General features: G+C 43.4%; 1 protein-coding gene and 1 pseudogene across 3 annotated transcripts in view; both read right to left on the reverse strand.

Annotated features, from left to right (window-relative positions):
* The window catches only part of TNK2 (tyrosine kinase non receptor 2), a gene marked incomplete at its 3' end in the record, with an annotated part of 47,299 nt that extends 34,301 nt beyond the window's left edge, over positions 1 to 12,998 (reverse strand). Inside the window, exon 1 of one of the 2 annotated variants that reach the window (XM_081302914.1) lies at positions 12,859 to 12,998. The remainder of the gene's footprint in view (positions 1 to 12,858) is intronic. The other variant, XM_081302911.1, reaches the window with a different exon arrangement.
* Positions 12,999 to 17,464: 4,466 nt separating this feature from the next.
* On the reverse strand, positions 17,465 to 18,644 carry LOC308653379 (MICOS complex subunit MIC10-like; annotated as a pseudogene). The gene is made up of 2 exons: positions 18,520 to 18,644; positions 17,465 to 17,598 (listed from the first exon to the last, which is right to left on the reverse strand). The product of its transcript is annotated as an MICOS complex subunit MIC10-like (transcript).
* Positions 18,645 to 22,865: the final 4,221 nt, after the last annotated feature.

A 22,865-nucleotide genomic window follows, 5' to 3' on the forward strand; every position in this document is an offset into this window, starting at 1 on the left:
GGATATCCCTCACTTCCCACACTCACACACAAGCACCAGTAATGTGTGACAGAAGACAAATTCCTGTGGCTCTCTGGGTCTCATGGCCATGCATGTCATGCATGTTCAGTGCCTTGACTAAGATGCCAAGAGCTGCCTCTTGCCCATCATCCTGCTCAGGCATCAACACAATACCAAGGCCCAGCGGTGAACCCAAGGAAGAGAGGAAAGTAGGTGGGAAGAAGGATACAGTCCAACTCTCAGCAGTCTGCCACTCTCGGAGGTCTTCCAGGGTTTGCACAGAGGCTATCCAGCTGGTTACCCTGCCCACTGCTGGCTCAAGCCTCACCCCACCATCCCACCCCACCCCCACAGCGAGAGTCCAAAGCTGAAGGGAGCTATTGTTGGGCCCTGGAGGTGGGGTGGGGAAAGGAATAGTGGTGAGGAGATTCAGAACAGTTACTCTGCAAGAAACACTGCTCATCCCCTTCAGACTTTGTCTACATCAAAACCCCAGGATTAGAAACATAAAACCCATGCAGGCTGCAGAGCTTAGAAGGGCACGGGAGAGAGAGAAATGTCAGGGACTTCAAGATATACACATTAAAACCCATCACATCCTTTCCATCCATTTGACCAATGAAGAAACTCAGATCCTGAAAGGGGAAAGAGTTTACCCAGTCCAAGGCATTAAGAAGTTGTCATAAGGGATGGATCCCCGCAGTTAGAGCAGAGCAAATGTTCAGAGTGCTAGTTTTTTGTCCATGGAGGGGAAGCCCTACCAAGGTCAGGAACTGGTGAAGTACAGGGGCCCAGAGAGGGAACCCCATCTCATTTAGTGATACAACATAAGAAGACAGACAGGAAAAAGCCAGTGTTGCCCCACCTAATTTGGGGGCAGTGGGGTGGGGATAGCTGCTAAAGGTAGGGACCAGGCTAAACCCCCGTACCCCATCCCTCTCTTCAGTCACTCATCATGTACCTAATATGTGTTCACCCTGAGCTAGGGATTCTGGGTAAATTTGAAGAAACACAAGTCAACAGACTGGGTCTTCAAGAAGATGGTACAGTGGTGCACCTCTGTAATACTAGTGGTTCGGGAGACTGAAGCAGAAGGATTGAAAGTTCAAAGCCAGCCTCAGCAACTTAAGGAAGCCCAAAGCAAATTAGTGAGACTGTCTCAAAATTTAAAGTCCAAAAAGGACAAGGGATATGGCTCAGAGGTTAAGCACCCCTGGGTTCAATCCCTGGTACAAAAAAAAAAACAACAACAAACAAACAAAAAAAAACAATGACAGTATGTTCAAACTCTTTACTACATGCTGAGCTGGGGATGTGGCTCAGTGGTCAAGCACTTGCCTAGCATGTGTGAGGTCCTGGGTTTGATCCTCATTACTGAAGGGAAAAAAAATTTAAAAAACAGTAAGACTTTACTTCCCAATACAATCAAAGGTGACTGCCCTTCCACACCCTGTCAAAGCCAAAAATTTCCCCAGAGAGATAAGCTGAAGGTCTTTCCAAGGAGCTTTGTGGACAATAGGAGGTGCGCATCCCAAACAAGGGAAGCACAGGCAGTACATGCCAAGATCCCAGTTCCTTTTCTACCTAAGAACTAACGCCTCCACTCTCTTAAGAGACAAAAGGTGTGTTCTCTAGGGCCTCTGACCAAGAAAGATGTAAAGATACCAACACTGGGAGCCATCCATACCAACAAATGAGCCATCCGGGTCACCAAAGTTCAAAGGCCTCAGAGCACTGTAGTCCTTAAGAGCAGACAATAAAAAATTACCAGATGCCCAAAAGAAGAAAATTTCAGGCAAGAATCATAAAATATTATAACCACAAAAAATAACAGAATTATTATTTTTTTAACTGGAGAAACAAAAAATTACAAATGAGCTCGGCACGATGGCACACACTTATAATCTCAAAGGCTCAGGAGGCTGAGTCAGGAGGATTGCGGGTTCAAAGCCAGCCTCATAAACAGCGAGGCACTAAGCAACTCAATGAGACCCTGTCTCTAAATAAAATACAAAATAGGGCTGGGGATGTGGCTCAGGGGTTGAGTGTCCCTGGATTCAATCTCCAGTAACCGCCCCCCCAAAAAAACTACAAATGAGAGGAAACAAAAAACTCAACAGACCCATCCCCATTCTAGCAGACTCTGGCATACGATGGGTGCTTGTAAATATTTGTCATATGGATAAATGAGGTTTAATTCACTTGTCTTTCAAATTTTAGTGAATATACAAATAACAAATATAGATCCTGATCCCACAGAATTGGAGTAGTGCCCAAGAGTCTCTATTCTAACAATTTCCCAAGTGATGCTGTTGTGTGGTCCATAAAGCACAAACTGAAAAGTAAAGGCCTTCTAAGCTCTAGGTTTTTTGCCTTCATATATATTAAAGTCAACTGCAAGCTTGAAAACTGTCAATGTTTGGGCATCCCCTGAGATTCTGATCGACTCGGTCTAAGTGAGTCTCAGGCATCATATCTTGAAGCTTCTTCAATAGATCCAAACTGAAGCTGAGAACCATAGCTCTGATGAAAGCCCATAATTATGCCAATCATTTGTCCTCTCCAGAACAGTCTGTTCTCAGATATTATCTCCATTATTAACTTGAACCATTTTTTAGAATGCCCTTCACACCAAGATCATAAACATAAGTTAATGGGTCTAAATCCCCCAAAAATTGTTCTGAGAATTTTTTCCTGATTAGATTTTCACACTCAAATTTTTTTTTTTTTTTTTTAAATGGAGTCCTCTAAACTTTAACAAGGCAAGCCTTCTTGGAAAGATTTTTTTTTTTTTTTAATGAGATGTAGACTACCTCATGGTATAAAATAGTATTAACAGCTCATCCTCACAAAGAATGTGGAATTATATTAGACTGCAATATGAACTCTGGAACCTAAAAGGCAATGGAGTAATGTCCTGAAGATGCTGAAAGAAAAAAATTTCCAACCCAGATTTCTATATTCATCTATCAACCGAATTATCCAGGGTCAGGGTGGCACAGTCTCAAACCTACCACCCGAACATGGTCCTCTCTCCCGAAACTACAGAGAATATGCTGTACTGAAACTAGAGAGTAAAGCACCCAACGGGAAGACTAGGGATACAGGAAGTAGAAGGGCAGTAAAGGAAATGCCCAGGATTTTGAAGGCTGCCTAGTCTGTGCTATCATAGGGCAGAAGGATGTTAAAGAGTCTTCTTCAGAAAAATGAATTTGACAGAATACCTAATGGAACTGACATCTTGGGAAATTTAGACAGTTAGTGAAGAATGTGACTAATCAAAAGGTACACAGAACACTTGGCAGGACTAGAGTATATAGCTCAGTAGTAAAGAGCTTGCCTAGTATAAAAAAGGCCCTAGATTCAATCTCCAACACAGAAAAAAAAAATTAATTAAATAAAAAGAAAACAAGGGTTGGGGAAATAGCTCAGTTGGTAGAGTGCTTGCCTCTCATATATAAGGCCCTGAGTTCAATCCCCAGTGCCACCCCCCCCCAAAAAAAAAAGAAAAAAACCTAAGCAAACAAAAACAACTACAGAGAGAACAAAAAGTTGTTCAGAAAAGGAAAAGCCATCACATTTTATGATATCATAATAACGTAAGCACAATCAGTTAAAGCAAAAAAAAAAAAAAAAAAAAAAAAAACTAGAGTGGATATATTAAAGATGGGAAGAGTGGAAGGGTGAGAATGGGTGAATGAAAGTCAGATCCTCATCTTACTGACCAATGTAGGATAAGAAGGATCAGATTTAACAGGGATCAGCTGAAACACAAACAAACACAACAATAAGGACCTTGGAAAAGGAAAGGAGGGGATGGGAAGGGGACATAATGCCAGCCTGAAAAGAGACATCAAGTCTGGAGAACATCCTGTGACCTGCTGCTACTCCCTGACAGCTTCAACCACAACAACTCCGTCTTTAAGTTAGAACACTTATCTGATCCTCTCAGCTTCATCCACAGCAGCCCTTCTTAGATGCCCTTGCCCTTACCTATAGCAAAAGTCAACCACAAGCAGACCCTTACCCAAAATGCTTTCTCTCCCCAAAAGAGGTATCAAACCAAAAGGATGCTCGCAATATCTTAATTATGTAAATAAGGGATGAAATGATGCAGTTCTGATTGGCTTATTAAGCTCAGAGCTTGAAGAGTTTGATTGGTACATATTGACATCACTCACCCTACCAATCACCTGCGCTGGGCCATCAGACATACCTTTAAAAACTCCAAGACATCTGGGCACAGTGGTGCATGCCTGTAATCCCAGCAGCTTGGGAGGCTGAGACAGGAGGACTGTGAATTCAAAGCCAGCCTCAGCAATGGTGAGGCTCTAAGCAACTCAGTGAGACTCTGTCCTAAATAGGGCTGGGGATGTGGCTCAGTGGTCAAGTGACCCTGAGTTCAATCCCCAAGTTCAATCCCCACAACCCAAAATAAATCCATTGGTATCTGTCTCTTAGGGCTCCTCCCCTTCCAGAGCTCTGCTTTCTATTACTGTAATAAATCCCATTACTTTGCTCTCACTCTTATATCCATGGACCTCTTTCCTTGAATTTGCTGGACAAAAGAACCCAAACTGCCTAATTCCATGTTGCACAAACAGACAAAACACACAAAATACTTTAAGATACAAGACATCAGAAAATAACAGAGTGAATCCCTATGACTGAGAGTTTACAGGCTATGGCATGAGGAAAAGAACCCAGTTGAATACAGGAAACTCCCTGAGTTCAGAAGATGGAGCTAAGAACCCAGGGAGATTTAGATAATTGGTATTTGCACAACAGGATATCAGAGAGGAGATAGCACCACAGATCCGCAAAAGGTGCCCCTTGAGGATCAGTAGAGCAATGGTTATCACAAGAATATGAAGAAATTATCAAAGGCTAGAGAAACAAACCCTTAGAAATAACAGTATCTGGCACTCACAAGTCTGGGAAAGTGCTTGTTCTCACGTGCCAGATTGGAAAAGGTAGGCCCTGGATAGAATTCACCAGAGGGTCTTGCCTCAGCAGTGGGGTATTATTAGCCCTAGACTGAGTATGGCTCTGGTCCCACCTAGCAAAACAAGACCCAAAAAGAACAAATCATTTCCAAGCCATGTAACTGCATTCCAGAACAAAACTCAAGAATTTTTATAAGAATTCAAAAAAATTCAGCAAACAATTAGGTGAAATTCACATTGTCTGGCATCCAAACAAAAATTACCAGGTGTGAAAAAAAGCAGGAAACTATGACTTTTAACAAGGAGATGAAGTAACCAATCCCAAACAACCCAGAATTGACAAGATGTAAGAATTAGTAAACATGGGATGTGGGTATAAATTAGTAATAGAGTACTTGCCTAGTACATGCCAGCTCCTGGGCTTATGAAATAGTTTTTATAACTACTTTCCACATGTTCAAAAAGCTGAGACAATTTTTTTTAAAAAAAGATCCAAATCAAATTTCTAAAATAGCCAAACATGGTGGTGTATACTTATAATCCCAGCAACTCTGGAGGCTGAAGCAGGAGGATCTCAAGGTCAAGGCCAGCCTCAGCAACTTGGCAAGACCCTGTATCAAAATAAAAATTTTTTAAAAAGGGCTGGAGATGTAGCTCAGTGGTAAAGCACCCCTGTGTTCAATTCCCAGTACCCCTCCCCTGCCAAAAATTTCTAAAATAAAAATGACAATTCATGACAGTAATATACTGAATGGAAAATGGACTCAACAGCAGATTAGACACTACTGAAGAAAAACATGGTAAACTTGAAGATGCTGAAAAAAAAAAAAACAACTATCCAAAACACACACACAAAGGAAAAAGAAATTTAAAAATAAATAAAGCAGCAGATGAATACAGGGCATACACCTACCATTCCAGCTACTGGGAAGCTGAGGCAGGAAGATCCAAGTTTGAGGCCAGCATGGGCAACTTAGCAAGAATTTGTTTCAAAATAAAAGGATTGGGGATGTAGCTCAGTGGCAGAGCGTGTCTAGTATTTTCTGGGTTCAATCTCCAGTACAGAGGGGGGAAAAATATATGTATAACTGGAGTTCCTGAGAAGATGACAGATAGTTGAGGATAAAAGGAATATTTGAAGAGATAATGGCTGAAATTTCTCCAAATTTGGTTAAAACCATAAGCCCACAGATCCAAGAAGTTCAATGGACAGCAGTATAAGAAATATGATGAGGGGCTGGGGATGTGGCTCAAGTGGTAGCGCGCTCGCCTGGCATACACAGCAGCCCGGGTTCGATCCTCAGCACCACATACAAACAAAGATGTTGTGTCTGCCGAAAACCAAAAAAATAAATAAATAAATAAATATTAAAATTCTCTCTCTCTCTCTTAAAAAAAAAAAAAAAAAAGAAAGAAATATGATGAAAACTACTCAAGGTACATCATATTCAAATTGCTCAAAATCAGTGATAAAGAGAAAAAAAATTTAAGTAGCAATACCAGACACAGGAACAGTGAACATGATCAAAGCAAAATATCTGCAAGTATGGAAATGTCACAATGAAAGCCACTTATCTGTATAATTAATATGTTAATTATAATAATTTAAGTAGTAGGAGAGGGAGAAGACATGTAATGTATGGAGGAACAAAGATGACAGCCAATTTCTTGCAAAAACAACATAAAGTGTGAAAATAATGGCATAACACAACTACAGTACTGAAAGAGTGAGCTGGGATTTAGCTCAGTGGCAGAGTGCTTGCCTCTAATACCCAAGGCCCAAGGCCCTGGGTTTGTTCCCCAGCAGCGCACATACACACACACACACACACACACACACACACACACACACGAAGAACTAAAAGAAACTTGACAACCTAGAGTTTTATTCCAACAGAAAAACAGTAATATCTTTGAAATATAATGTAAAATATACTTTTAGATATATATACAAAAGCTGAAAGAATTCATCACCACTAGACTCACTACAATAAATGTTAAAGGAACTTCCTCTAATTAAAAAAAAAATAATACCATTAGAAATACAGATCAATGCAAAGAAATGAACAGCACTAGAAACTGTACAATTGTAACTACACGGGTAAAATAGATTTTTTTTCTTCTTATTCAAATCACTTTAATAGGTGAATGTAGTGGGTTTTTTAAAATTTTGTACTGGGGATTATATTCAGGGGTGCTTTACCACAAAGTCACATCCCCAGCCCTTCTTATTTTGAGATAGGGTCTTGCTAAGTTGCTGAGGTTGGCCTCAAAACTTATGATTCTTCTGCCTTAGCCTCCTGAGTCACTGAGATTACAGGTGTGTGCCATCCGTCTTATATAACATACTTTTGACAATAATAGCATAACAAGAGGGAGAAATAAAACACTATTTTAAGTTTTTATACTAATATCACTTGAAGGTGTTATAAGTTAAAGATGTATACTATAAATCCTATAGACATTACAAGAAAATGATCCATAAACAAAGATAGAAAAACACTCAACAAATTCCTTAGCAAGGGCATGGTGGTACACACCTGTAATCCCAATGGCTTGAGAGGCTAAGGCAAGAGGATGGCAAGTTCAAAACCAGCCTTAGCAACTTAGTTAGACACTAAGCAATTTAGGGAGACAGTGTCTCAAAGCAAAAATAAAAACGGCTTGGGATGTGGCTCAGAGGTTAAGTGTCCTTAGATTCAATCCCCGGTACCAAAAAAGAAAAAAAATTTCCTTAGCAAACATAATTCACTTACATACACAGATAGTTATAATATAAATTATAGCATAACCAAGTGGAGTTTGTCCCAGAAATATGAGGTTAACATTTGAAAAACCATTCAGTGTAATTCACCATGCTAAAAAACTAAAAGACAGAATCCAATATCATTTTGAAAGGCACACACACACACACAAAAAAAATATATAACATTCTTTCCTGATTAAAACTCTCAGTTGTACACACCTGCATCGCAATAGCTGGGGAGTATGAGGCAGAAGGATTGCAAGTTCAAAACCAGCCTCAGCAACTTAGCAAGGCCTTAAGCAACTTAGTGTAAAATTTAAAAAGGGCTGGGGATGTGGCTCAGTGGTAAAATGATCCTGGGTTACATCCTCTATACAAAAAAAAAAAAAAAAAACCACACAAAACAACCACAACAACAAAAAACACTGCACCAGAGGATCTAGCCAGTGCAATCAAGTAAGAAAAAGAAGTAACATAATGCATTCTGCTGTCATGTAGTTAAAAAATAAAATCAATTAAAAAAAAAGTAGTAGTAACAGGCATAAAGATCAGAAAGAAGTAAAACTGTCTTTATTAGCAGATGGCATGATGATTTATGTAGATTCTGGAAGCTAACAAAAAAATCTACGAGAATAAGTCAGTTTAGCAAGGTTGTAGGATTCAAGTTCCATATCAAAAAATCAATAGTATTTATTTATGTTAGGTGCAGCAGCACAGACCTGTAATCCCAGCAACTTGGGAGGTTAAGGCAGGAAGACATCAAGTTCAAGACTAGCCTCTGCAACCCAGTGAGAACATGTCTCAAAATAAAAAAGGGGACAAAGCTCTAAAAGGCTGGGGGACATAGCTCAGTTGCAGAGTGCCCTGGGCTCAATCCCTAATACCAAGAAAAGGAGGGGGAGGGAAGGAGGGAGGGAAGGAGAGACAGAAAAAAAAAAAAAGTATTTATCTATTAGGAAGAATATATTGAAATGTAAAACAATATCATCTTATGGAAGTATTATTGACAAGAGCTAAAAAGTAGGTGTAACCCAAATGTCTATAAATGCATGAATAGATAATCAAAATGTGGAATATTAATAGAATTGTTCAGCCTTAAAAAAAAATTCTGACATGCTACAACATAAATGAATTTATGCTAAGTAAAACAAGCCAGTCACAAAATAGAAATACTATTTGATGATACTATATGATTCTACTCCCATGAGTCACCTAGAGTAGGCAAACTCATAAAGACAGAAAGAAAGTAGAATGAGTGGTTGCCTGGAATTGGATACAGAATTTCAATTCTTCAAGATAAAATATTATAAATGTTTCAATACCACTGAACAGCACATTTAAAAAAACCATTAAAATGGTAAATTTTATGTTATATATATTCACCACAATTAAAATAGCTTTTAAGCTGGGCATGGTGGCACACATATAATCCTAGCTACGTGGGAGGCTGAAGCAAGAGAATCACAAATTCAAAACCAGTCTGTAATCCCAGCAGCTCAGGAGGCTGAGACAGGAAGATCACAAGTTCAAAGCCAGCCTCATCAACAGCGAGGCACTAAACAACTCAGTGAGAGCCTGCCTCTAAATAAAAACACAAAATAGGGCTGGGAATGGGCTCAGTGGTGGAGTGCCCCTGAGTTCAACCCCCCAGTAACCCCCCACCCCCCCTCAAAAAAAGAAAAAAAACAGCCTGGACAATTTAGTGAGACCTATCTCAGAATAAAAAATTAAAAGATCTGGGGATGTAGAGTACACCAAGTTCAATCCTTATTACCACAAAACAAATAACAATAAAGCAGATTTTAAAGATTAAAAGGCCATAAAAAAAAATTAAGCCAGGCATGATAGCACACGCCTGTCATTCCAGTGACTCAGAAGACTGAGGCAGGAGGATTGCAAGTTTGAGGCCCTAAGTAACTTAGCAAGATCCTGTTTCAAAATAAAAAATAAAAAGGACTAAGGATGTAGCTCAGTGAAAGAGTATCCCTGGATTCAATCCCCAGTACCACCAAAAACAAAAACATAAAAACTTCTCTTCAAAAACACAATGTTAAGAGAATTAAGTTGCAAACTACAAACTGAAAGATTTGCAAAACAGATACCTAACAAAGGGCTTATATCCAGAATACAAAAATCTTTTCAAGGAACTGGGGTTGTGGCTCAGAGGTAGAGTGCTCGCCTACCATGCATGAGGCACTGAGTTCGATCCTCAGCATCATATAAAAATAAAATAAAGATATTGTGTCCACCTATAACTAAAAAATAAATATTTTAAAAAAACTTTTCAAAACTTAACATTACAAAAAACACAATTAGAAATGGGTAAACAATCTGAAGAGACACATCACCAAAAGTGTAGTTTGAAAATAAGGACATGAAAAGATGTTCAGCATTAGTCATTAAGGAAATACAAACTGAAACTATAATCAGATACCATTACAGACACATTAGAATGTCTAAAATTAAAGAGACTAACCATATGAAGTGCTGGTTGTATACCAAATTGTTCAACCACTTTGGAAAACAGTCCTGCAGTTTTTTGTTTTGAGCTGGGGTTTTACTGGGCTGTCCAGGCAGGCTCTGAACTACTGGGCTCAAGCCATCTTCCTGCCTCAGCCTAGACTACAGGCATGTGCCACCATGCCCAGTTTTGGGTTTTGGTTTTTTTTTTTTTTCAATATTTTTTTACTTGTTGATGGGCCTTTATTTTATTCATTTATTTATATGCTGTGCTGAGAATCTAACCCAGTGCCTCACACATGCGAGTGCTCAACCACTGAGCAACAATCCCAGCCCTCTCATACCTCTTTTAATACTAGGTATTTTTTCATTTATTTTAAAATTTGTAAAAATTAAATTTGTGATTGGATAAAGAAATAAACACACACAGAACAAAAATAAATAAATTTATTTAACTACTTCATAAAAATAAAAATTGTACAAATTAATGGGGAAATGTGATCAATATGCCAGTTTCTTGAAAGCTAAATGTTTACCTACTATATGATCCAATCATTACAGTCCTGGAGATTTACCCAAGAGGAAAAAAACACCATATATCTATACAAAGACTAAGATAAATGTTCATAGAAGCTTTATTTGTAATACCAAAAACTGAAAACAATCCAACAGGTAAATGAATAGATACTGTGGCATATGCGTGCAACAGCATACTCAGCAATAAGAGGATAAACCTCTGATATATGCAACAATGAGGATGAATTTCAAAAGTTAATAGGCAAAAGCCAGACCCTAAAAAGGGCACATGTCATTTGATTTCCATGTACACAAAATGCTAGATACTACAAACTCAGATTGACAGAAAGCAGATCAGTGTATTACCTGAGGAGGGAACAACAGAAGAGAGGTGAAATGAATTCCTAAGGACAAAAAAAAAAAAAAACCCTGGGCATATTCACTACCTTGTTAATGGTGATGGCTTCAAAGGATACACACAACATTGAACTAATTAAATTGTACGTTGTATGTTTTAAGTATGTTGTTTACCATGTTATTATACCTTAATAAAGCTTATTTAAAAAAAAAATCTTCCAGAATAAGCACAGAACAGGGTGGTAATCTCAGACTTAAGAGAGATGATCCTGTCTCCCCAACATCTGTTGCTGATCAGAGATTCTGGGAGGTGGAAACCAGGTACCACTGCACTCAGAACTCTGAAAGAGTCATGGCCCACTGAATAGAAAAGGAAACAAACCCAGAGATGTTATCTTACCCAAGGTTACAGAACTAGTAATAAATGGTATCACCAAATCAAAACAGATAAGCCTAATACTAAAACCTTTCTCCTTCTCTTCATCTATCACAAATTCAAAAAGTAGACCTAAACAAGTAGGTGGAGGTGTATATATGCTTGTGTATACGTGCTTAGAACAGACAATTCTCTCCTCTGAAGCCAGAGAGCCAGAACCCCTCTGCCCATTCCAGAAGAGCCAGGCACCGTGGACACTGCAGCTGAACTTCCGGTGAGTGTTTGGGAGGAAGTGTGACAGGCACGGGATGAAGCTGACAGACGAGTTTGGGTTTGCATGAGTAGCAGGCTAACCGGCTTCTCCAGCAGTCCCAGCCACCACCACCACCACTCCCTCTGCCTCCACAGGAAAGCTCTATCTCCACCCAATGTAGTTCAGGAGCACTGGGGTCTGGGAGTTATCTGACTCGGCCACTCAAGGTTGCGGCAAAGATGGGTCCCGGTTAAGGTCCTGAAGCAGGCAGCAACTCTGCATGCATCCCTACCTGAGAACTACAGAAGCAACCAACAACCTTGACAGTGCCAGGAAAGGAGTGAACAGCCCTAGAAAGATAAAGCCCATAAGCTACTAACCAAGCCCCCAAACCACCCCAGGAATGAGCAGGGCTGGCATTCAGGCCACATGAGTCAATAAGAAGTCAAATCTAGCCTCTGGCCCTGGCCTCTGTAAGCCCCACCTCTAGGCTGGGCCAGGAGTGGGCCCTACAGGATACAGAGCCCACAACACCACAGCTACCCATCTGTCAATCTCCACTGGGTGAGGTTAAGGCCTGCACCACAGACACAGTCCAGAGTACAGCAGTGCAGGCACACCTTCCTCTCCCACCTTTTTCACATTGGGATCCCAAGGTCCCACTCAGACAAAAGACCTCACAAGTTGCTCTCTGCTCTTCTGTCCACTTTTCAACCTTGGCTCTGGGCCATTAGTATAAATCAACCATGACAAGACCTCATGGCAGGAGCAGATCAGGCTCGTGCCCAAGCTACTGGCTGCCACACTTACATCTCAGCTCATGTGGCCAACAGGGTTACAAGGGTCTGATGCCTTCTTCCTTTCTCTTAGTGGCTGGAAGCAACTTGTGCTGATCACAACATGCACACTATTGTGTGGAGGCACCCCAAACACTATCAGTAGACAGGTGGAGGGGGTAATTACTTCCCCTGCAACTTAAAACCTGGGAGTATCCCTGTTTTCCCTCTGCCCAGACCTGGCAACCACCCAGAGGATCTCCTATCCAGTCTAAGCTAGGAGATGGATGCTCCATCACTCCATTCGCTATATACATTACTGGAGGGAAATGTCAACCTAAAAGAACACAAAAGCAGTTTGGAAAGCACCCTTTTTTGGGCTTCCAAACGCATCAACTCCAGCTAAGAACAGAACTGGGCTTCCTTACCTGCCTCTTTCAGCTGCCTCCCTGCAGAAAAATCTTCGGATGATGCCCAGGATGAAGAAACAGAAGAGGATCCTGCAGGCCACTTCCTGCCCTTGGGCAATGGCTTCAGAAGCTCTCAGGTTCACAGTGCTGTTCTGTGCCCCAATCCCCAACCTCCTACATCCTGTACTCCCTTCGCCCAGGAGGGATCCCAGTGCCAAGCTGATGGCCTGCGGGTTACCACCTCCTCCTACGCCTGCGCCTGCGGGTCCTGTGCCCCTCGGGGGGTCCCTCTCCCTCCTGGGACCCCTTCCCGTTCAGATACGTTTCCTGGACAGCCAAAACCACCTGTCCCTCCTGCACACCTGGCAGCCAATTTGCTTCCTGCACTCCCAGGCGCCCTTCCCCGTCAGGCCCCTGGGGGCCCACAGGCCGGGCCCTCCCCACCAGCTCAAGAGTGTCTCGGCGCGCAGGGGCAGCTCCCAGGACCCCCGCCTCGAGTCTGAGGTGCCCGCAGCTCTCCCAATTCTGCTCACCCTGCTCGCCCGAACTTTCGAGCCCCTCCCCGCGCTCACAGAAGCCGTCCCCGAACCCCGGCAGTTGCTCAGGCTGCTGCAGCAGCCTGTGTGGGCTCCCCTCCCCCCGTTCCTGCACCCCGGCGCGGGCCTCGCCCCGCTCCTGCACTGCGGGGCTGCCTCCCCCCTTCTCCTGGTGTTGCTTGCGGGGCCCCAGCCCCTCCTCCTGCGCCACAGGCCAGCCGGCCGAGCCCTTCCACCCAGGCGAATGCCTCCAGTCCACGCCGTTTGTCGGCCCCCACACCACTCCCAGGTTGGGCTCGTGCCCGCGACCGCCCCGCTCCTGTACCCCCAGACCCACCCCGCCCTCCTCCTGCACGGCCGGACCCACTCCGCCCTGCTCCTCCACGCCGAGCTTCAGCCCGCGGAGCTGCTGCGGGCCCCAGCTGAGAACCCCGACTCGTTGCGGCTGTTGCTCCGGCAGCGCTGGGCTAAGCCCGCCACGCTCCTCCTGGGCTCCCCGCCGGGGACCCCCCGCCCCCACAGCCCAGCGCACTCGCCTGCCCCCGAGAGGCCGCGCGCTCCCGCCCCTCCAGATGGTGCTGCCCTAGGCGCCCGCTCACACCGCCCCCCGCCCGGCTCCTTCCGCCTCAGCCCCCAGGGGAGGGGGCTACGGGGTCCCCACCCCAACCGCTTCACGGCCGCCCCCGCGTCGCGAGCCCTCCTCCCCACCCTCGCCTCCGGGCGTTGACGTCGGCCGCCGGGCGCCGCGCCCCGCGCCGGCCCCCGCAGGTGCTGCGGCCCCGCGCGCCGGCCGTCAACGCGCTAGCGCCCGCCCGGTTTCCCGGAGCCCGCGCGCGCCTGCGCCGCCCCGGGGGAGGCGGGACCCGGCTGGTTCGGTCCGCCCTCTTAAAGGGCCCAGGCCCATTACTTCTCCACCGCCTCCTCCTCTGGGCCCCCCGGATCCACCCCCTATTCTCCCACCTGCTACTGGCTAGCTCTGGCCTTCCTACAGTTCCAAAGGCAGGAAAGGTGAAGCGAAAGTTGGGAGGTCTCGCTGAATTAAGGGAGATGGGGAGCACTGGAATGCGAGTCTGCCATCTAAATAGCAGTTCAGCAGCTGCTTATTTACCCTGTGAGTTAAAATGTCACCACCAACCTCAATTGCTTGGCTCTAAGTGAGGAGGGTGGTTTGTAAAGTTTCCAAGGTCACAACCAGTGAGGGTGGGACTCTAATCCTAATCTCTGTAGCAGCCTGGGAGTCTAGAAACCTGGGCCTTCTGCACTCTTTCCCTGGGCCAAGGGAGGGATTACATACACACATAAAGAGAAAACTCAAATTTCTGATTCTTAGTAACATTGCAGCCTGGAAACCCAGATCCAACCCTCAATGAGACAGCCCTAGGCAGCAGGACTTAGAACCCACAGATTTAGGGCCACTCAGCCCTGTTACTGTCTCTTTCTCATCTATAAAATGAGTATAACAAAGCAACTCAAGAATGAATGAAGCCAGGTGTGGTGGCCCATGCCTGTAATCCCTGTGGCTCAGGAGGCTGAGACAGGAGGATCATGAACTCAAAGCCAGCCTCAGCAAAATCAAGGTGCTAAGCAACTCAGTGTGAAACCCTGACTGTAAATAAAATACAAAATAGGTCTGCGGATGTGGCTCAGTGGTAGAGAGCCTCTGAGTTCAATTCTCAGTACCAAAAAAAAAAAAAAAAGAATGAAGGATCCAACATCAGGGAATAGGCAGAAGTAACACTATTTACCCCTTTGATGAGTTGGACTTCCTCTCCCTTTACCCCAATTCTAATATCTGAAGAAAAGCCACACTTAATGATTGCTAACTGCTAAATTTTTCTTTAGATATGTAAAACCCAAATATTTGGTGATCTTCAGATAACATTAGAATGTGCAATGTTATTCTAGTCCTGTGTATAAACAAACCCAAAATAAGTTGCTGTGAGGTTTAACTAGCAGAAAAGTAATGTTTGTCTAAAGAATTACCGGAACTAGCCCCAGGAGATCAAGGCAATGGAAGTATTCTAGCCAGAGGGAAAAAAACAGACACTCAATAGAAGGCAGAAGACTTAACTGCTCAGCACTTAACCTTTCTGCATTTTATACCTCTGATCCTCCTTTCCCTCGCTATAAAAGTCTTTTCATGTACCTGAGTTCCCCAATATATTCTTTTGGTGGGGGGATAATAACTTTTCTCACCCCATCTCAGGATACCAATCCTTGAATAAATCTGATCTCTTTCCATCAGCTCTTGTCTTCAGAGTATTGACTTTTGAGTGGTGAACAGATGGACTTAGGTCCAGTAAAAAACACATTGTCCAGCATTAGGCCCCAAGACCATAGCCAAAGGACAGTGAGACAACCAGAAAGGGAGTGAGTTCCAGATACCTACACAGGGCCTAGTCTGGGTGGGTGAATGGGGTTGGTGCCTTGCCCTGTGAGGCAAGCAAGACAACTTTCTACTTACTTACTTGATAATACTATGTGTGATAGGATCCCTTCCCCATGGAGCCATGGAAGTGAATACACCCTACCATAGACAGAGTCTTTCCCTTGTTGCCTCCTCTCAGGAAAAAAAAGTCAGAAGTTCAATAGATTTGGGGGAAAAAACAGGGATTCTTCCAACCTCTCTCAGCTACATACCTCAGTAATGATAATCATTAAGGTTTAAGGAACCTAATTGTGGATAGGGCATTGCACTTTGCATTTATTCTCATGCAACCACCATAGAAACCCAGTAAGATGCATATTATCCTCCCTCCCCCATTTCACAGATGATAGGCTCCACCTTTAAGTGACGCTCAGGTCACAAAGCTGGCAGTAGAAAAGCCAGAAATCAAATCCAGTTTTTTGACTCTAGTCTATGCACTGAATCACTAAGGCACAATAAAGCAACATTAACCTGGAAGGCTTGCTGTAAGAAGTATTAGGACTAACTAGATTTCAGTGATCAATAGATGCAAACAACTGATTTGGAGCAAATTATCCTGCAAGCTTATCGAGCATCAATCAAACAAAGCAAGAGGTCAAAACAGCTCCTAGGTGATTCTCTTCAGGGAGCCCAGACTCCCATTCTTCCATTTCTCCTCCAGTTTCTCTCAAGAGCCAGATCCATACTTATTTTTTTAATGCTTATTTTAATTATAGGTGAACACAATACCTTTATTTTATTTTTATATGATGCTGAGGACCGAACCCAGTGCCTCACGCATGCTAGGCAAGTGCTCTACTTCTGAGCCACAACTCCAGCCTCCATACTTCTTACAAATACCTAGTGCAGGGTTACCTGTAGCTTTAGACTTGAGAAAGAGGAAAGTCTCTTTCTTCTTCATCTTCTCCAGTTCTTCATCAGCTCCTGGACTGTGCTCATTATACCATTGAACTCTGGGGCCGTGCTGGGAGATGTCTTTGAGGTTGTCTCCATCTCCACATCATTCTGTAACTCAAGTACAAGTGGCCAGAAAAACACCTAGGAAGACCGCTTTGACAGCATGAAGCTGACAGTGTAATGGAGAAAAGAGCCTCTGAGTAAAAAAAGCAGAAGGCTCAAGAAATTTAGGAGGTGGCTGCAGGGGAAACCGCAAGCCTCTAAGGTACCTGAGCCAGTCTCTTCCCAGATTTGGAACTTTAGGAGAGCTGCCCACAGCAGAATGACTGTACAAGAAGAAGGGCTTGTCAGGTCTAGTTCTAAACAGAGGGGGCCCAAGCTGCTAGAAGGAAGCTTTTGGTGATTCCCTGAAAAACCTCCACCATGAGGTGGTTGCCCTTCGGGGTAAGCGAGAAGGCAAGGCAGGCACTGCAGGGGTGATGGGCAGCCCAGCTCACACCTGCAGCAGATGCTTAGCCAAGACTGCATCCTGCTACTGAGTGAAGGTTTTTTTCTTTCTGGTTTGCTTCCCCACCACCACCACCCAATTTTTATTTAAATTTATTTAAGATCACGACCTTACATTTTCCAGAGAGTAAATACGAAATAAGAAAGACTTGGTCTTAAATATATAAACAATGTGCTGGAGTTTAAAGCATTACTTATAACATTGTTCCAGAAGAATGTCAGCTTACTCCAAGACACTTCAGTATTCCTCAGGAATAAACATGATTTCTCTTGTCCTCCACTGGGATGTTCTCAGTATACATCACTGCTCCTGCTCTTTGACATATTTTCCATGAAGAAGATATGGAGCCTGGAAATCATGCTGGCAGTTGGAGTAGGCCATCCCCAATCCTGAGTGTAAGGATGGCCTAAGGCCTTAGCCTAAACAACTCCATTTTAAAACTCCAGTTTGAAACCTGCAGTCTCAAAAGGCACACCTACAGAGCTCTCCAGTATGGCCCTTAGGCACAAACAAATCACTTCTCCCCACCCTGACAAACTCAGAGTGAAGTCTTTGGCATGTTATCATTGCCCTGATAAGGAGCAAGAAAATCAGGGAGGGGCCACCAGACCAGGTGATTTAATGTCAGGACCAAAGGCATCACTGAGAAATCCAATGATAGCAGCTGATAGGGATTGAAAGGGTGGTCAGAAGCCCCCAAATTTAGTATAAGTGATGGAGCAAATGAACAGACATTCAGCCAGCTGACACTGATGCACACAAGCCCGAGAGCCTGATGAGGACCTGGACTGACATCCCAACTTTTCTCATTTGCCTGATCCTCTGCGTTGTTCTTGCCATTCTCAAACTCTACAGCAACCTCTTGACTCTAGTGTGAAAAGGACTTCTCCCTATGACCCTCTCCTCAGATGGCTATAAGCTCCACCCCAGGAGAAGCCTGCTTTGGTTCCTGATCTGATCACCATGGTCTGAGTGAGTGTGCATCTGCTGGACTTAGAGCCTAAGGCTTGAGACTTTTGATCTGACACTTGAATTTAACATGCAGAGGGAATGTCTGTCACTAGCCTGTCATGATTAAGTGTGTTTGCAGTGCTTAGAATTAATCTAGAATTGTTTGCTGTGAATTGATTATGTCTATTGTAGTGCCAAGCATTAAGGATCATCATTTTCTTGATTAAGAACCTATAGAGTGAAATTATATGGAGTGATTTGAGTGAATAAAGCATTGAAAAGGGTAGAAGTGGGTGGACATTCTTTATTTCTCCCCCTCGACTGCATATGTCGTAACTTTGCCCATTGCGACACCATGCCAGAACCAAAGGCTAACAGCTACATTTTTCTTTTAAAAGAAGGTAAGCGAGAAAACAATTCCTAATTCCAAACCAGTACCCATCTTCATCACCGCATCAGCCATGCACTGGTTCCACTCCAACATGACTCCAACATGTTCCCCTCCTGCGGCTCCAGCTTTCCTCTCTGGTTTGCTTTTTTAAGTAGAGCAATTTTTTTTTTAAGAGAGAGAGAGAGAGAGAGAGAGAGAGAGAGAGAGGGAGAGAGGGGGAGGGAATCTTTTTTGTAGATGGGCACAACACAATGCCTTTATTTTTTTTATGTGGTGCTGAGAATTGAACCCGGGTCCCACCCGTGCTAGGCGAGCACTCTACTGCTGAGTCACAATCCCAGCCGGAGCAAAAATTTTTAAACTACCATTGCAACCTAATAATGGGAAGTGAATTGAATCTAGTGGACTTTGACTGGCTTTTTAAAACCTTTTTAATGAAAGAGCAATAGAAGAAAATACCAGAATATATTTCTTTTTACTTTTTATTGACATGCAACACACTTCTGAAAATTACAAAAACTTGGATTTTTACCAAGTGAATATACCAAGCACTCAAATTAAGATCCAGAACATATCCAGCACTCCAGAATTCCCTCCCTCAAAATCCAGCTTTTACAGCCAGGTTCAGGGGCGCACGCCTGTAATCCCAGCAGCTCAGGAGGCTGAGGCAGGAGGATTGGGAGTTCAAAGCTACCTTCAGCAAAAGCAAGGTGCTAAGCAACTCAGTGAGACCTTGTCTCTAAATAAAATACAAAATAGGGCTGGGGATGTGGCTCAATGGTTGAGTGTCCCTGAGTTCAATCCCCAGTACAAAAAAAAAAAGCAACTTTTACAAGAAATTTTAGAGTTGGGAATGTGGTTTGTTGGTACAGCACTCACCTAGCATGCCTGAGGCCCTGGGTTTAATCCCCAGCATTGCAAAAAAGAAAAAGTAAAGAATTCTATTATATTAATCTTCTAGTATAACCTTCATATTCATGGTTTATTTTTAACTTTTTAATTCTCCCCCACCATACACACACACACATACACACACAGATTTTGTTGTTGTTGTCCTAGGTACAGGTAACTGGAACAATGCCCAGCACAAAGTAGATACCAAGAATATATGTGGAATGAGTGAGACTCATTTGGAATGAGTGAGAAACATTTTTGTTTCATTACACATATGTATATATGCTCTACATTTTGATGTAAAATTCATTTATTTCTGTAAGTCTTAGTGAAAAAAATTCAGAAAGGCACTCCTACAGCTTAAAAAAGTTGTACAAGCTAATTAGATTGGGGAGATGAACATGAGTGAACAATATACTAATGAGGTCAGTGCTTCTAAATCCACTGCAGATCTTGTCAAAATGCAGATCCTGATTCATCAAGTTGGGAGGGGGATGCAGAAGTCTGGCATTTCTATCAAGCTTTCAGCTCAGGCGCTGGTCCATGGTCGCACTTGAGTAGCAAGGTCTTAGACTCAGAGATTCTCAATAGTGTTGCACATAATTACACACAAAAAAAAACTTAAAAAAAAAACCACTCTACTGAAGCTTGTTTTTTTTTTTTTTTGTACTGGGGATTAAACCCAGGGGCGCTTAACCACTGAGCCACATCCCCAGCCCTTTTTTTGTATTTTATTTAAGGACAGGGTCTCCCCAGTTACTGGGGCTGGCTTTGAACTTGTGATCCTCTTGCCTCAGCTTCTGGAGCTTCTGGGATTATAGGTGTTCGACACTGTGCTAAGCAGTACCTATGGCTTTTAAAACCTTCCCAAGTGATTCCAAGGTGCAACCAGAAAAGGACAGTGCTTGGCTGAAAGGTAAACTTGGGCAGGGAGGGAGAACGGCCCGATGTATTTGTCTCTGTTTCCTAATACACTTTTGGTGCCTAGAAGGTGCCTGAGCTCAGGCCAAGGGAAGTAAATTGTGGGATCAGGAAGTGATTTAACAAAGGCAAAGGATTTCAGAGTCAAGAAGGGGACATTAACCTCTTAGTATAGGTGAAAGGAGGGATTTCTCAAAGAATCCTTAGGTGAGGGGTATCTGCCAACTGTGGCCAGGTCCTCCTAGGACCAAGAACAAACTGTGCCTTCACCCTATTGCCCAAGTCAGAGCTCCCTGGAGCTGCTGAAGGGACCAGCTCACATGCCCCCAAGCAATTCAGTTTCTAAAACCTTACTAGGGCATCAGGAGGAGCTGCTTGCTGCCAGCCACTCCCACGAAAGCCTAGCTAGAGTAAGAGCCAAATAAACCAAGAGATTACAAAACCCTGAGGTCACTGTGGGCTACTCTCAAATGAAGCACCACTGAGTCCTGGGTTCTGATGCCCTCTGGTGGACACCTAGAGTTAAGATTGGAAACCAAAACAAACTGGTGGGTAGATAGATACTCAGGATTTGTTACATGCCCTCCTGCATGCTAACATTCAGTTAACTACCAGATATTTCCATGTGGTCACACCAGTCCAAGGACATAGCAACAGAAGTCAAACTCGAATGCAGCCATCTCTCCCCTATTTCCCTGGCTCTCTCGTTTGCCCTGAAATCACACTCAAGTTCTTGGCAGCCTGTTTCATCCATCTCCTCTTTCAGCACTGAACACAAGTCCCAAATACTCAGGCTTCCATTCTCCTGCCTGACCTCCTCTCAGCTACCACATTTGAATCCAAGTCCTAGCTTTGCATTCAAGTTCTCACTCAAATGGTAATCAAGCACCTTTGAAATGCCAGACACCTAACCATGAATTGACTTATATATAAGCTGGAACAGATCCTTCCATCAGCAGCCTATTTCTCAGATGTGATCCCTTCGCTGGGAGATTGTAAGGATTAGACAAGATAATGCTATAATATTTACCCTCGAATGGTGTTATTACTATAAGCGTTCTTTAGATGGCCTTGCTGATTTCAGTCTCTGTGTTTTACTTGGTAATTCTCCATTAATCTTCCTAAAACATCGACTTCATCATGTCACTCCTTTACTCAAGAATTATAATTGCTCCCTAATTGCCCCCTGGTTTTCTGAAAATAACAGCAGTCCCACAGGGGTTGATTCATCATGGGGAAAAAGGGGGCTGGGTCCTGAAGGGCTAAGCCAAAAATAGAGATCAAGATAGGACTGTGGGTTAGAAGGAAATCTTTTTCCAGAAGACAAGGCAATCAGTATGTCAGAAATCAGGGAAGCAGGTGTAAGAGCAGATACAAGTCCTTATCAGTGAGGATGTGACCATCTAACTTCTTCCCCCCCTCCCCCAGGGCTGAGGCCCTAACTCAGGGCCCTGTGCATGCTAGGCAAGCACTCTGCCTCTGAGCTAAATCCCCAACCCCATGACCATCTAACTTCTGCAATGGGCTTATCCCTAATAAAAAGGCAAGTTCCTAGAACATAATTTTAGCTGTCCAAATGTCTCAGTATCAACAGCCTCAAAGAGGGTAATCAGGTGATTAGACCAAGAGGAACACTGGCTGGAGAAACATAGGATACCTGCACAAGTTTCTGAAGAATGCCTGCAAGGTAAACACAGATTAATATGGTCTCACCAAGCTGGGTGCCTGTAATCCCAGTGGCTCAGGAGGCTAAGGCAGAAGGATCATACGTTCAATTCCAGTCTTAGCAATTTAGTGAGGCCCTAAACAACTCAGTGAGACCCTGACTCTAATAAAATTCTAAAAAGGGCTGGATTATGGCTTGGTGGTTAAGGGTCCCTGGGTTCAATCTCCAGTATCCAAAAAAAAAATTATATATGTATGTGTATACACACACACACACACACACACACACACAATCTCACCAGTAGCTCTTGTGTTATTGGAATGCAAAGAAAAGATCATAAAGGTACCCTAAAAGGACAGATTGAATCTGGGTTTGAAGGAGGAAACATATATTCTCAGTGGGAGAGGGATTCTATATTATAGTTGGACGATCTTAGTGAACATCAGGCCTTAATGTAGCAGTGAAGAAATTAAGGTTCTTAGAGCTATAGCAGGATACTCAGGGACACCCAGCAATTTAAGAGCAGTGACTGATGCTGGGCGTGGTGGTACACACCTGTAATCCCAGCAGCTTGGGAGGTTGAGACAGGAGGATTGAGAGTTCAAAGCCAGCCTCAGCAATGGTGAAGCACTAAGCAATTCAGTGAGACCCTGTCTCTAAATAAAATACAAAATAGAGCTGGGGATGTGGCTCAGTGGTTGAATGCCCCTGAGTTCAATCCCTGGTACCAAAAAAAAAAAAAAAAAAAAGAAAAAGAAAGAAAGAAAAAGAGAGAGAGAGGAGAGAGAGAGAGAGAGAGAGAGAGGGGGGGGGGAGGGAGGGAGGGAGAAAAG

The sequence above is a fragment of the Spermophilus citellus genome (genome assembly GCF_964194105.1).
Source record: "Spermophilus citellus genome assembly, chromosome: 7".
Taxonomy (NCBI): Eukaryota; Metazoa; Chordata; class Mammalia; order Rodentia; family Sciuridae; genus Spermophilus; species Spermophilus citellus.